This window comes from Sciurus vulgaris (genome assembly GCF_902686455.1).
Source record: "Sciurus vulgaris genome assembly, chromosome: X".
Lineage (NCBI taxonomy): Eukaryota > Metazoa > Chordata > Mammalia > Rodentia > Sciuridae > Sciurus > Sciurus vulgaris.
In genome coordinates this window covers 64326083-64339031 of record NC_136471.1, presented here as the reverse complement: position 1 = coordinate 64339031, position 12949 = coordinate 64326083, and positions in this window count along the sequence as shown.

The window sequence follows — 12949 nt, the reverse complement described above, 5'->3', positions numbered from 1 at the left end:
CCCAAGGCACATTATAATGAAAATACCTAACATAAAAAATTAAGGTAGAATTTTTAAAACTGTGAGAGAAAACCAACAGATTACATTCGGGGGAAACCAATATGGGTATCAGCAAATTTCTCAATCCAACCCTAAAAGCTAGAAGGGCCAGAAACAAGCTCTGAAAGAAAATGGATGCCAACCAAGAATCTTACATGCAGCAAAACTTACTTTCAGATTTGACAATGAAATAAAAATCTTCCATGATAAACAAAAGCTAAAAGAATTTACAAAGGAAAAGCCAACACTACAGAACATTCTCAGCAAAATATTTCATGAGGAAGACATGAAAAATAATGATGTAAGTCAGCATAGGGAGCAATAACCCTAAAGGAATAGCCAAATAAAGGAGAAATCAAATCAAGTTAAAAATTAAAATTATTCCAAAATGACCTGGAATACAAATCATATCTCAATAGTAACCCTGAATGTTAATGGTCTAAACTCATCAATCAAGAGACATGGACTGGATTTTAAAAAAAGACCCAGCAATTTGCTGCCTTCAAGAGACTCATCTCACTGAACAAGATACTCACAGACTAAAGGTGAAAGGATGGGAAAAAACATACCATGCACATGGACTCAGTAAAAAACAATGGAGTATCCATCCTCATATCAGATAAAGCAGACTGCAAGCCAAAATTAGTTAGAAGGGATAAAGAAGTACATTTCATACTGCTTAAGGGAAGCATAAATCAGCACAACATAACAATCATAAATATTTTTGCCCCAGATTATGGCTCATCCATGTATGTCAAACAAATCCTTCTCAATTCCAGGAACCAAATAGACCGTAACACAATAATACTAGATGACTTTAACACACTTCTCTCACCACCGGACAGACCTTCCAAACAAAAATTGAATAAAGAAACCATAGAACTCAATAACATAATAGATAATTATACTTAATAGACATATATAGAATATTCCATCCATCAATGAGAGAATACACTTTCTTCTCAGCACCACATGGATCCTTTTCTAAAATAGACCATATATTATGCCACAAAGCCACTGTTAGCAAGTACAAAAAGATAGAGATACTACCTTGTATTGTAGCAGATCATAATAGAATGAAATCAGAAATCAATGACAAAATAAAAAACAGAAACTACTCCAAAACCTGGAGATTAAATAATACACTATTGAATGATGCATGAATACCTAAACTGAACGAGGAGGACATACACAACTAAATAAATCAATTTCAAGCAATGAAATAGAAGAAGTCATCAAAAACCTACCAACAAAGAAAAGTCCAGGACCAGAGGGATTCTCAGCCAAGTTCTACAAAACCTTCAAAGGAAAGCTCATTCCAATACTCCTCAAAGTATTCCATGAAATAGAAGAGGAAGGGACCCTTCCAAACTCATTCTATGAAGCTAGTATCACCCTGATACGAAAACCAGACAAAGACACATCAAGGAAAGAAAATTTCAGACAAATATCTTTAATAAACATAGATGTAAAAATTCTTAACAAAATTTTAGCAAATTGCATACAAAAACATATTAAAAAGATAGTGCACCATGATCAAGTGGGTTTCATCCCAGGGATGCAAGGTTGGTTCAACATCCGAAAATAAAAAAATGTAGTTCATCATATCAACACACTTAAAGAATCACATGATTATTTCAATAGATGCAGAAAAAGCATTTGATAAAATACAGAAACCTTCATGCTCAAAACACTAGAAAAAATAGGGATAGTAGAAACATTCCTCAACATTGTAAAGGCTATCTGTGCTAAGTCCATGGCCAACATCATTCTAAATGGAGAAAAACTGAAAGCATTCCCCCTAAAACCTGGAACAAGGCAGGGATGCCCTCTTTCACCACTTCTATTCACCATCCTCCTTGAAATTCTAGCCAGAGCAATTAGACAGACCAAAGAAATTAAAGGGATACTAATAGAAAAAGAAGAACTCAAACTGCCCCTATTTGCTGATGACATGATTCTATATTTAGAGAAGCTGAAAAATTCCACCAGAAAACTTTTAGAACTCATAAATGAATTCAGTTAAGTCACAGGATATAAAAGCAATGCTCATAAGTCTAATGCATTTTTATTCATAATTGATGAACCTCTGAAAGAGAAATTAGAGAAACTACACCATTCGCAATAGCCTCAGAAAAATAAAATACTTGGGAATCAATCTCACAAAAGAGGTGAAAGACCTCTACAATGAGAACTACAGAACACTAAAGAAAGAAATGAAAGAAAACCTTAGAAGATGGAAAGATCTCCCATGTTCTTGGATAGGCTGAATTAATATTGTCAAAATGGCCATACTACCAAAAGTGCTATACAAATTCAATGCAATTCCAATTAAAATACCAATGACATACCTCTTAGAAATAGAGCAAGCCATCATCAAATTAATTTGGGTGAATAAGAGAACCAGAATAGCTAAAACAATCCTTAGCAGGAAGAGTGAAGCAGGGGGTATTGCAATACCAGGACTTCAACTATACTACAGAGCAATAGGAATAAAAATGTCATGGTATTGGCACCAAAATAGACAGGTAGATCAATGGTAGAGAATAGAGGACACAGGGACAAACCCACATAAATACTGTTTTCTCATACTAGACAAAGGTCCCAAAAACATACAATGGAGAAAAGATAGCCTCTTCAACAAATGGTGCTAGGAAAACTGGAAAACCATAAGCAGCAAAATGAAACTAAACCCCTATCTCTCACCCTGCACAAAACTCAACTCAAAATGGATCAAAGACCTTGGAATTAGACTAGAGATCCTTCAACTAATAGATAATAAAGTACGTCCAAATCTTCATCATGTCAGCTTAGGACTAGACTTCCTTAACATGACTCCCAAAGCACAAGAAATAAAAGCAGGAATCAATAATTGGGATAGATTCAAACTAAAAAACTTTTTCTGAGCAAAGGAAACAATTAAGAATGTGAAGAGAGAGCCTACAGAGTGGGAGAAAATCTTTGCCACACACTCTTCAGATAGAGCACTAATCTCCAGAATCTATAAAGAACTCAAAAAAACTCTACACCAAGAATACAAATAAACAATCAAAAAATGGGCTAAAGAAATGAGCAGACCTTGCTTTGTTTTCTAAAGATTAACTGTCACCATTTGATTTCTTAAAATAGTTTAAAGAAGGGTCCTAAAATAATTTAAAGAAAATTATAAAGAAGGACCCAAAAGTAATTTAAAGAAAATCTTATGACCTTACCATGCACAGCTCATTGCTAGCTACTATCTATCACAACCCACCAGCCATTGTGAGTTGGTTAAGTTGTTTGAAATGCCCAACACCGTAATTTCCTCATCAGTAAATAGGCATAACGAAACTACTTCTATGTGTAGGATCTTTGGTTACAATATATGTAAAGTGTCCAAGTCCTTAGAATACATTTTCCAGAATGAAAGAAAATGGAAAACAAATTCTCAGTTTCTTAAGACAGTGATTCTCCAATTTAGAAATTCATCAAAAATACTCTGGGACTATTGAAACCAAAAACTGAAACAAGAAATAGTATTTAATATCTTCCATTGGAGATTCTGGTGCATTAGTTCTCCTCTGAGTCTCAAGAACCTATAGTTTGACACTTCCCCTCCTTGGCCACCTGTTTCCAAGATCACCTGCTTCCAGGGAATTTTTTCCTTTTAGCAAAGAGTTGTTAATAAATACCCCTGGGTGACTCTTTCCCTGCCTTTTCAGGCACATATGAAAAATAGGGTAAGGTACCCCCTGGGCAACTCCTTTCCTGTCTTTCTTTTGGTCACATAGACAAGGTAGGAGGAGGGACATGAGAAGAAAGGAAATCTGAAATCTATGAAAGGGGCAACACACCCCCACACCCTCTGGCACAAGCTCTGGATTCCCTCCTCCCTAGAGGAGTCTCTCTGTTCTATCCTTTAAATAAAACTTTTTTGCTCTGGAAAAAAAAAGAAAAGAATCAGTAGCTGAAAAATCAGTAAAAAATCAGTAGCTCTGGTGATTCTTAAGAGCAATAGTGTTTGTGAAACACTGCAAGAAACTAAATACAGAGGCAAACATGAGAAGAAATTAATTAATTATTGAAGGAAATTGCTAATTTTTGGCCACAAGGACACCTACTACAGAGTTAACCTCTGCAGTTTAAACCTGAGCTTCTGTATTGTATGAACTTGGACAAGTTAAATTCTCTGTGCTTGAGTTTCCTCATACATAAAATGGAAATAACAATTTATAGTGATGCATTATGTATCTGAAAGTGATTAAACTGAGAAACTAAAATGTAATAATCATAAACAAATGGTAAAAGATTAAGGTCATAGGTATGTTAATTACCCTTGAGTTTATCACTTCCTATTATAGTTTGGATGTGTGGTATCCCCCAAAAGACAATGCAGGAAGGTTCAGAGGAGAAATGATTAGCTTATAAGAATCTTAACCCAATCAGTGAATTAATACTCTGATAGGGATTAACTGAGTCGTAACTGAAGTGGTAGGGTGTGACTGGAGGAGGTGGGAATTGGGGGTGTGGCTTTTGGGTACATATTTTGTATCTGGAGAGTGAAGACTATTTTTCTCGAGCTGCTTCCCAATCACCATGATGTAAGCTGCTTCCTTCTGCCACTCTCTCCTGCCATGATGTTCAGCCTCACCTTGAGCCCTGAGGAATGGAACCTGCCTTCTATGAACTAAGACCTCTGAAACCATGAGCCCTCAGATAAACCTTTCCTCTTTTACAATGGTTCTGGTCAGATCATTTAGCCACAGCAGCAAAAAAGCTGATCAAAACACTACCCAACATACACACGAATAAAAATACTGTATTGTGCTTCATAAATATGTACAAATATTATGTATTATTCAAACTGAAGCACAACAGAGACCCCCACCCAGAAGACCCTTACCATAATTGAGCAGAAACACCCATCATATTTGTAACATATAAGTTCCTCTTGTCAGAAAGCTTTATAACAGAATATCAGCAAAAATTTCTACAAAAAAACTAAAGGTGGGATAGGACTTCCTATTTCTTGTGAGGACTAGGTTACTCTGTCTTGAAAAAACCAAGTTTGGCCATGGACTTGATGATGTCGCTTCTGCTTTTGTTGTAAACTCTGATTGATCTAAAAAAATGGAACTAAAAGTACTTTCTCTGAACTTAAAAAAATTACTTTTAGGTAGACTCCTACAAAAATGTAAATCTCCAAGCCCCCTCCCCCCACTAAGTATAAAGTTCCAGGGATTTCCAGATTCATGGTCCAGAGAATCTCTTAGGGGATAGCTTCTCTGAACCCTGCAGCCAATAAACCTGCTTCCTGAAAATTCCTGGGTGTCCAATATTTTCTGTCCTACATCAAAACTGTAAAAAAAATTTTTTTAAATATAGCACCTCAAATTATTGTCAGAGAGATTACATTATATGACTATCATTAGTAATTGTATGGTTAAGGCTCATTTCAGGAAATAAAGGTGATTCTTTGAAGTTCACTCTAAGCAGAAGTTATGAAAATCAGACATTATGCTATTAACCTCTACTAGAAAATGTGATGCTCCTTGTGAAAAGCACAGTGATATATATACCATAATATAGAATATTATATACGGTACTAGAAAAAATGCTGACACCACATCTTTAGAAATGTTAGAATGTTAGGTCTGAAAATACCTTTTGGGTTACTAATATCCCTTAACATATCACCCTAAGACACAAAGTGACAATGCATCTTTGACAGTTCTTTGAGTTGACTGACCTCATTTGGGAAGATATTATTTGGAGTCTTTGGTATCATTGCAAACATATTGCAGCTGAGAAATTTGAAACTTAATTGGGCTGGAAATATAAGAATGTCTTTTCACTGTTACCTTAAATGGGGGTTTAGCCAACTATCTCTTTTTAAAGATTTTTTAAAATTATTTTTGTTTTTTTAGATATGCATGATAGTAGGATGAATTTTGATGTATTATACATACACAGAGTATAACTTATTCTAATTAGGACCCCATTCTTGTGGTTGAACATGATGTGGAGTTACACTGGTTGGGTATTCATATGTGAACATAAGAAAGTTCATTATGTCTTTCTGCATGTGATTGCTTCATGTGTTTTGTTTGTGTTTATACCTAACAGACCAGAAAGGCTCAGTGTAGATGGAATTTTGTTCACACATCTTACTTTACCAAAGTGAGCAATCCAAGAGACTAAGACAGAAGCTGTAGGATTTTTTATGATCTAGGCTATTAACCCTCAAAATGTCACTTTTATTACACTAAGAGCCATCACAAATAACTTTAGAAAACTCACATCTGCCATATTGGCATGACAGTTTCCTCATACTTACTGACCTGATAATCACTGGTGATATTAACAAACATTGGGGTTTTGATATTTTTAAGTGAAATGTGTCAGTATTTGGAAGATTTTTCAGTCAGTGAGGTGCTATTATTCAAATTGCCAATGTTTTGCATTATGAGATCATGCAAGAGTAAAATATCATCTTGAAGTATATGCCACACTAATGTATTTTAATGCAACAGAGCATGAAAAGTTCATTGATATAGTTTCATATTACACAGTATAACTAACGTTTTTTCCTCCTTTAAATTTTTTTTTTTTTTTTTTTTATTGCTGGTGATTGAACCCAGAGCCTTGTGCATGCTCATGACTAAACTTTAAGAAACTACTATTTGGCAAGCTTGAATGTAGTATCAAAAAAGAGCATCCAAAGCTAGTTAAAAAGGCTAATACGATGTTCCTGTATTTTCCAACAACATACTTTGAGTGGTAGATTTTCTTAATATATTTCCATTAAAATAGTATACTGGAACAAATAGACTACAATACCTATGAGAACATAGTTGTCCTCTGTTAAGCCATACAGCACAGAGATTTGAAAAACTTGAAACAGTGCCACTCTTTCCTTAAAATTTTTATTTTGTAAATTATAGTTTTGATAAATATTTATATTAACATGTATTAATCTTATAAATATTTTCATTTTATATTATTTTAAGATTATTTAAGTGCTTCATATTTCTCAACTATAATTTAAAATATGAATATACATGATATTACATATATGTGTATATGTTTATATACATGTAACATAAGTAACTAGAATATCTTCCAACATTCTCAATAATTTATTATTATTGTTACATAAATTGCGATACAATACAGATGACAAAATTAATCATTTTAAGTATATGGTTCAGTTGCATTAATTACATTCACATTGTTGTCCAATCAACACTACAGTTCATCCCCAAAATACTTTTTATCTTGAAAAACTGAAAACCTGTACCACTGAACAATGTCCCATTCTGCCCTCCTTCAGAGTCTCTGACAACCAACATTCACCCTTCTGTGTCTGTGAATTTGATTACTCTATTTATCCCATATAAATGAAACCACATGAAATCCTTCCTTTTATTTGTTTTTTAATAGTAGTTTTCCTCATGTGTGAAGTGTTTTTCATTATGATTTGGATTTTCATTTTACTAATGATTGGTAATGGCGTTTTTCCTGTGCATATACTCCATTTTTATATCATTTTGGAAGAAATGTCTATTCAAGTCTTGTGCCCATCTTTTCTTTAGTTTTTTTAAAGGGGAGTAGTTTTATTTGCTTTTTAATATTTTGTATATTAACTTCTTATCAGATACATTGTTTGCAAATATTTTCTTCCACTTCTTGGATTGCTTTTTCACTCTGTTGATTATATCCTTTGACTTACAAAAGTGTATAATTTTAGTGTTACCCTGTTTATCTAATTTTTTCCTTTGGTACCTATGATTATGTTTTCATATTAAAGAAATCATTTCCACATCGAATATGATGAAATTTCCCGTTTCCTTCCAAGAACTTATAGTATTTGTTCTTACATTTATATCTTTCATACATGTTTTAAAAATATTTTTGAGATGTTGATAGACCTTTATTTTGTTCATTTATCTATATGTGGTGCTGAGAATTGAACCCAGTGCTTTACACATGCTAGGCAAGCACTCTACCACTGAGTTACCACCCCAGCCATGATCCATTTTGAAATTATTTTTTTACAAGTTGTAAGAATCAAACTTCACTCTTGGCATACAGATATTCAGCTTTCCAAAATTATTTGTTGAAAACACTGTAATTTTCCCTATTGAACTGTCCTGACATCCCTGTCAAAAAAATCATTTGTCCATATAGGTGAGGTTTTGTTAATGAACTCTCTAATCTATTACAGTGATATATATGTTTATCTTTATGCTAACATTATACTATTTTGATTATTGTAGTTTAGGGATAAATGGATGCAGGCATACCACTGTAGCATAAAAAACATTTTTATAATAGTGATATTTTAAGTTCAATGTTTGCAAAAGAAGATTTTTCAGAACTTTCCTTAGCTCACCAGAGGCAGAAACTTCTGAGAGTAAGACAACCCTAAATCTCCTCTTTAGGGGTGTATTACCATCCTAAAGGACAGAGAATACTACTCATATCTAAATAAATGCATTATCATAAACTTTATTTTCTCCTGTTTTTTCCTCTAAATTTCCATTTCTTTTTCCTATAGAAACTAATCTTCCCACAAAACTAATTTATATAAACCCTTATCTCTAATAATTGAGTAAGCCACTGTGTGCACTCCTATATGGATATGAGTAAACTGGTTTTTTTTTCTCCTGTTAACCTGACTTCTGCTGATTTATTCACTGACCCTACAAAGGTTAAATCTGATTGGGCAGAAGAACAGTTTTTTTCTCACAAAGTTAGGAAATCAAGACATATGAGACTTCCGATTTTGTCTTTTTTCAAGTTTCTTTTGTTACCTGAGATTTCTTGAGATGGCATATGAGTTTTAAGATCAATGTTTCTAGTGCTAAAAATATATATCATTGGAATTTTGAAAGAAATTGTATTGAATCTATAGGTCACATTGATTAGTATGAATGTCTTAACAATATTATGTCTTCCAATCGATGAACACATCATGTCTTTCCATTTATTGGTGACTCATTTGATTTTTTTTTCCCTACAGTGTTTTGTACTTTTCAGTATACAAGTATTTCACCTCTTTAAGTTTAATCCAAATTACATTTTATATTTATTGTTACCGTAATTGGAATAGTTATCTTAATTTTCTTTTTGGATTGTTCATTGTCAGTGTGTAGAGATGCAACTGAATTTTATGTGTGGGTTTGTATCTTTCAACATTGTTGATTTATTTTTTTCTTTTTAGTGCTAACAGGTTTTTTAAAAATTTTGTATCTGTGTAATCTTCAGATTTTTCTATCTATATGATTATGTATTTTACTATGTTTGTGATTGGGATGAGTTTAATTTTTCTTACCTGATTGCTCCAGACAGTACATCTAGTACTATGTCGAATAAAAAGAGTCCTCAGTAACTTTTAAAGTGGAAAATTTGAAGAAATTTTGGAACCAAAAATATTTAAGTCAGTTGAAGAGGGTAGGACAAGATAGTGAAGAAGTTTGTCCTTCTTCCCGCCAAACTACAATGATCTTTTCTTATACAATGTAAATATTTTACTTATGCTTTTAACTCATTGTTTTACTTATTTCTTAAAAGTTTCAACCTAACAGAAGGTGGTTTCAAATAACAAAGTTAATTTTTCTTTGCTTTCTTTTGTGTATTAACAATGATTACTTAAAAGAGCATATACTATGCACTTAAGATACTGTTCATATCAATGGGAAAAAATGTGCACTAATGCATTGCCTGGCCTTCTCCTGTTTTGTTTTGTCAGCTTTCTCTTTCCAGAAACAAAAATTCTCTCTTTAAATTCCATGCATTTAGCTGTTCCTCCTAAAAGAGTTTATCATATGTAACGTTGTTTAACGACTTGTGTTTGAAAGCCTCAGCTATTTATTAGCCATGTACTTATTTTGTACACCTCTATGCTGAAGATCATAATATGCCTTGTGAAGTAAAATTAAAATGGTATATTATCATAATAGTATGTTTTTACAAGTATAGTACTCTTTTGATGTTTTTCTTTAAAATGAGGAGATTTTAGAGAGGTTATTTTATGCAGAGTCATGACAACTGATGGACACTACAGGTATCTACAAGTTTATTTGAAAAATACATAGCCCAACATTTTCTACTGAAGTATAATACTGAAGGGAAGCTATATGGTTGACCAGGGTGATGTCTGTCATAATATACAGCTAAGCACAGAAATCTACCAGCATCATGATCTTAAATAGAAGGTAATAAAGTGAAGAGGCACAGAGAAAACATCAGTAATACTGAATGAAATACAAAGCTTTCTTTGCTTTTTTTCACCAATCTAACTGAATATGTGCTAGTGTATTTTCAGTTTGATTCTATTTTTGTAGAATATTAATTTTGAAACAGATAAATCATTTCTTGAAGCATGTTCCTACGAATTACAAAAAAAGAAAGGATTTACATGATGTAGATATATTCAAACACTACTGTTTATATATTAGGTGTGTTCTTAGCTGAATTATCAATACTACTAATGCATTTTCAGAGAGATTAAATGATAACTATGTATAATCCATTATTACAATCAGGTATACAGATGACTTACATTAGAGAAAATAAAATGTTGTAATACTTCCCTAGACTTAGAAATGGATAGAGGAGATTCCTGGGTGTCTTTTTTGAAGAATGCAAGGCACTGTATTGCAAGTCCTCTGGGGAACTATTTAATTTAAGAGAAGTTTTGACTTGAACTGATTTTTCTATTCACTGGACAGTTTCCTACTTTGTAGGGATAAATGTTATCTGTAGATGACTGATACTAATGGAAATATTTAATTTATGCAAATGAATTTGATTCAATAAAATATAATTCCCATGTGTAGCAAAAATAACATTAAATACTTTAGGTTTTCTTATCCTATATAATACAAATGTGTGTTGCATGTTAGCAAGTTTATTTGGACATTCCTAATAATTCTTTGTATCTTTCCTTTTTTACTTTGAATCAGAAATTACATAGTATTCGTTCTTTACATTATGTAATGCATTGAATACAATATTTGACCCATGTTCATTTTATACTTGCATCTGAGTTGTTTTCAAATTTTTGAAAATTACACTTGGGCAGAAATGAAAGATACACACATTTACACACACACACACACACACACATACCCAAGACTTAAAAAGACCTCGTTCAGGTTCTATTCTGTATAAGGTCTGCTTACCTGGTCTGACCATTCTTTCCATCAGAATCATCAGTATAATTTTGAGTCATATTTTCTCAGTGATGATCTATTTTAAAATGAGTAAATTTATTATTTTACTTGTTTATGTAAAATTCCCAAAATATTATAGAACAATGTCTGAGCCCATGGTACACGAACAGAATTATACACAAATACCTAATAGTTAACTTATTTAACAAAAAAGTACATAAGAGAATTTAAATACTTTCTCATCTTTCTGATATGGTTAAACAAATTTTTTTTTGGTGTTGGTTCAATGTGGTTTTTCCTTTTATTTTGAGATCTTGCTTTATTTTCTTAGTCTTAAAATATCATACATTCTATGCTATTAAAATGAACATGACCTCACATCTGGGCTTTTATATTAAGTACAGAGAAACTTTAATATCTCTGCTTACAAGTGTTTCAATTTCATCATGTATGATGGAATTATGAATAATTTTATTCTAACACACCATGTTTGTATTTAGAGAGGAGAAAACAAAGCAAAACAAACTTAAATGACTGTATAGAATTTCTGTGTTGGAGGAACCTAAGCAGTTGTGAGGTACTCTGATAGGAAGGAGACTAAGAAATTTTTCTTGCAACAGCATGTGGAGGAAAATCAAACTGTTTTTGAGACTACTTATTTGGAGTAAACATAGATGTACTGTTGGAATTAGAGAGGGAATGCCCTAGTGATTGGAAGTACTACTAAATAAGACTTACAGTGCCCCGAATGATGCATACCTGTTATTTATTAAGGTAAAAATCTATGCTGTAAAGAGCACAAGATTTATAATCAGAATACTGAGATATTAAAACTGCATCAATTGGTATTATGATCTAAGTTAAATCAACAAACTTTAGTTTCCTGAATTTATAAAGCTCTTACCCCAAAGCTTTATTATAACATAAAATATTTTTGACCATAAATCTGCAATTTTTTTTAACAAATATAAGTACTATAAAGAAATAGATATGTTTGAAGAATTACTTTAGATGGCTTACAGAAAAAGATTATTTCTTTCTCTTATATAATTACTAGGTTAATAAGACATAAAAAATCTAATTTTATTTTCATTTTTCTAGGGACTAGACCCTGGGTGAATTTGTTCCTCCAATTTGCATTAAGAATTTTTTCCCAGATGTGGAATTTTGCCTATAACTTTTAACTTTCCCTAAAGTTTTGCTTCTAGATATGTATAAAAAAAATCAAAATTTCTCAATGGGTTAAAGACATCTTCAGAGATATTATTTTGCCATTCTCTATGTTTAGTGAAGATGATTTCAATACAAGTTTGTAGAGTACACCAGAGCACTTCATACCTCCACGTCAATCTCTCTTCTTTTTTATTCTTCCTGTGATTAAAAAAAATTGTTGCTGGGATGAGAAGGGGTTAACAGGAAGGAAAATTATAATAATAGATAAATCTACCATGAGAGAACAAAATCTCTTTTCCTGAATATTTGAATTTGAAATATGTACTTATTGTCAACATTAGGACATTTTAAAATATAAAGCATTGGTTTTTGTAATGACATATCTTCTGCAAAAGTATGACCATATTTAGTGAATACAGGGTATCCCGTTCAATTTCTGTCTCAGCTAGTGAATATTTTTAGTCCAAAGTATATCCAATATGTTTCATAAGACAAAAAATTTCTTATTATATAAGTAGAAACTTAACCAGCTGTCCTGTATTTCATCTGATTACTTTATCTTCATTTACTCTGATGGT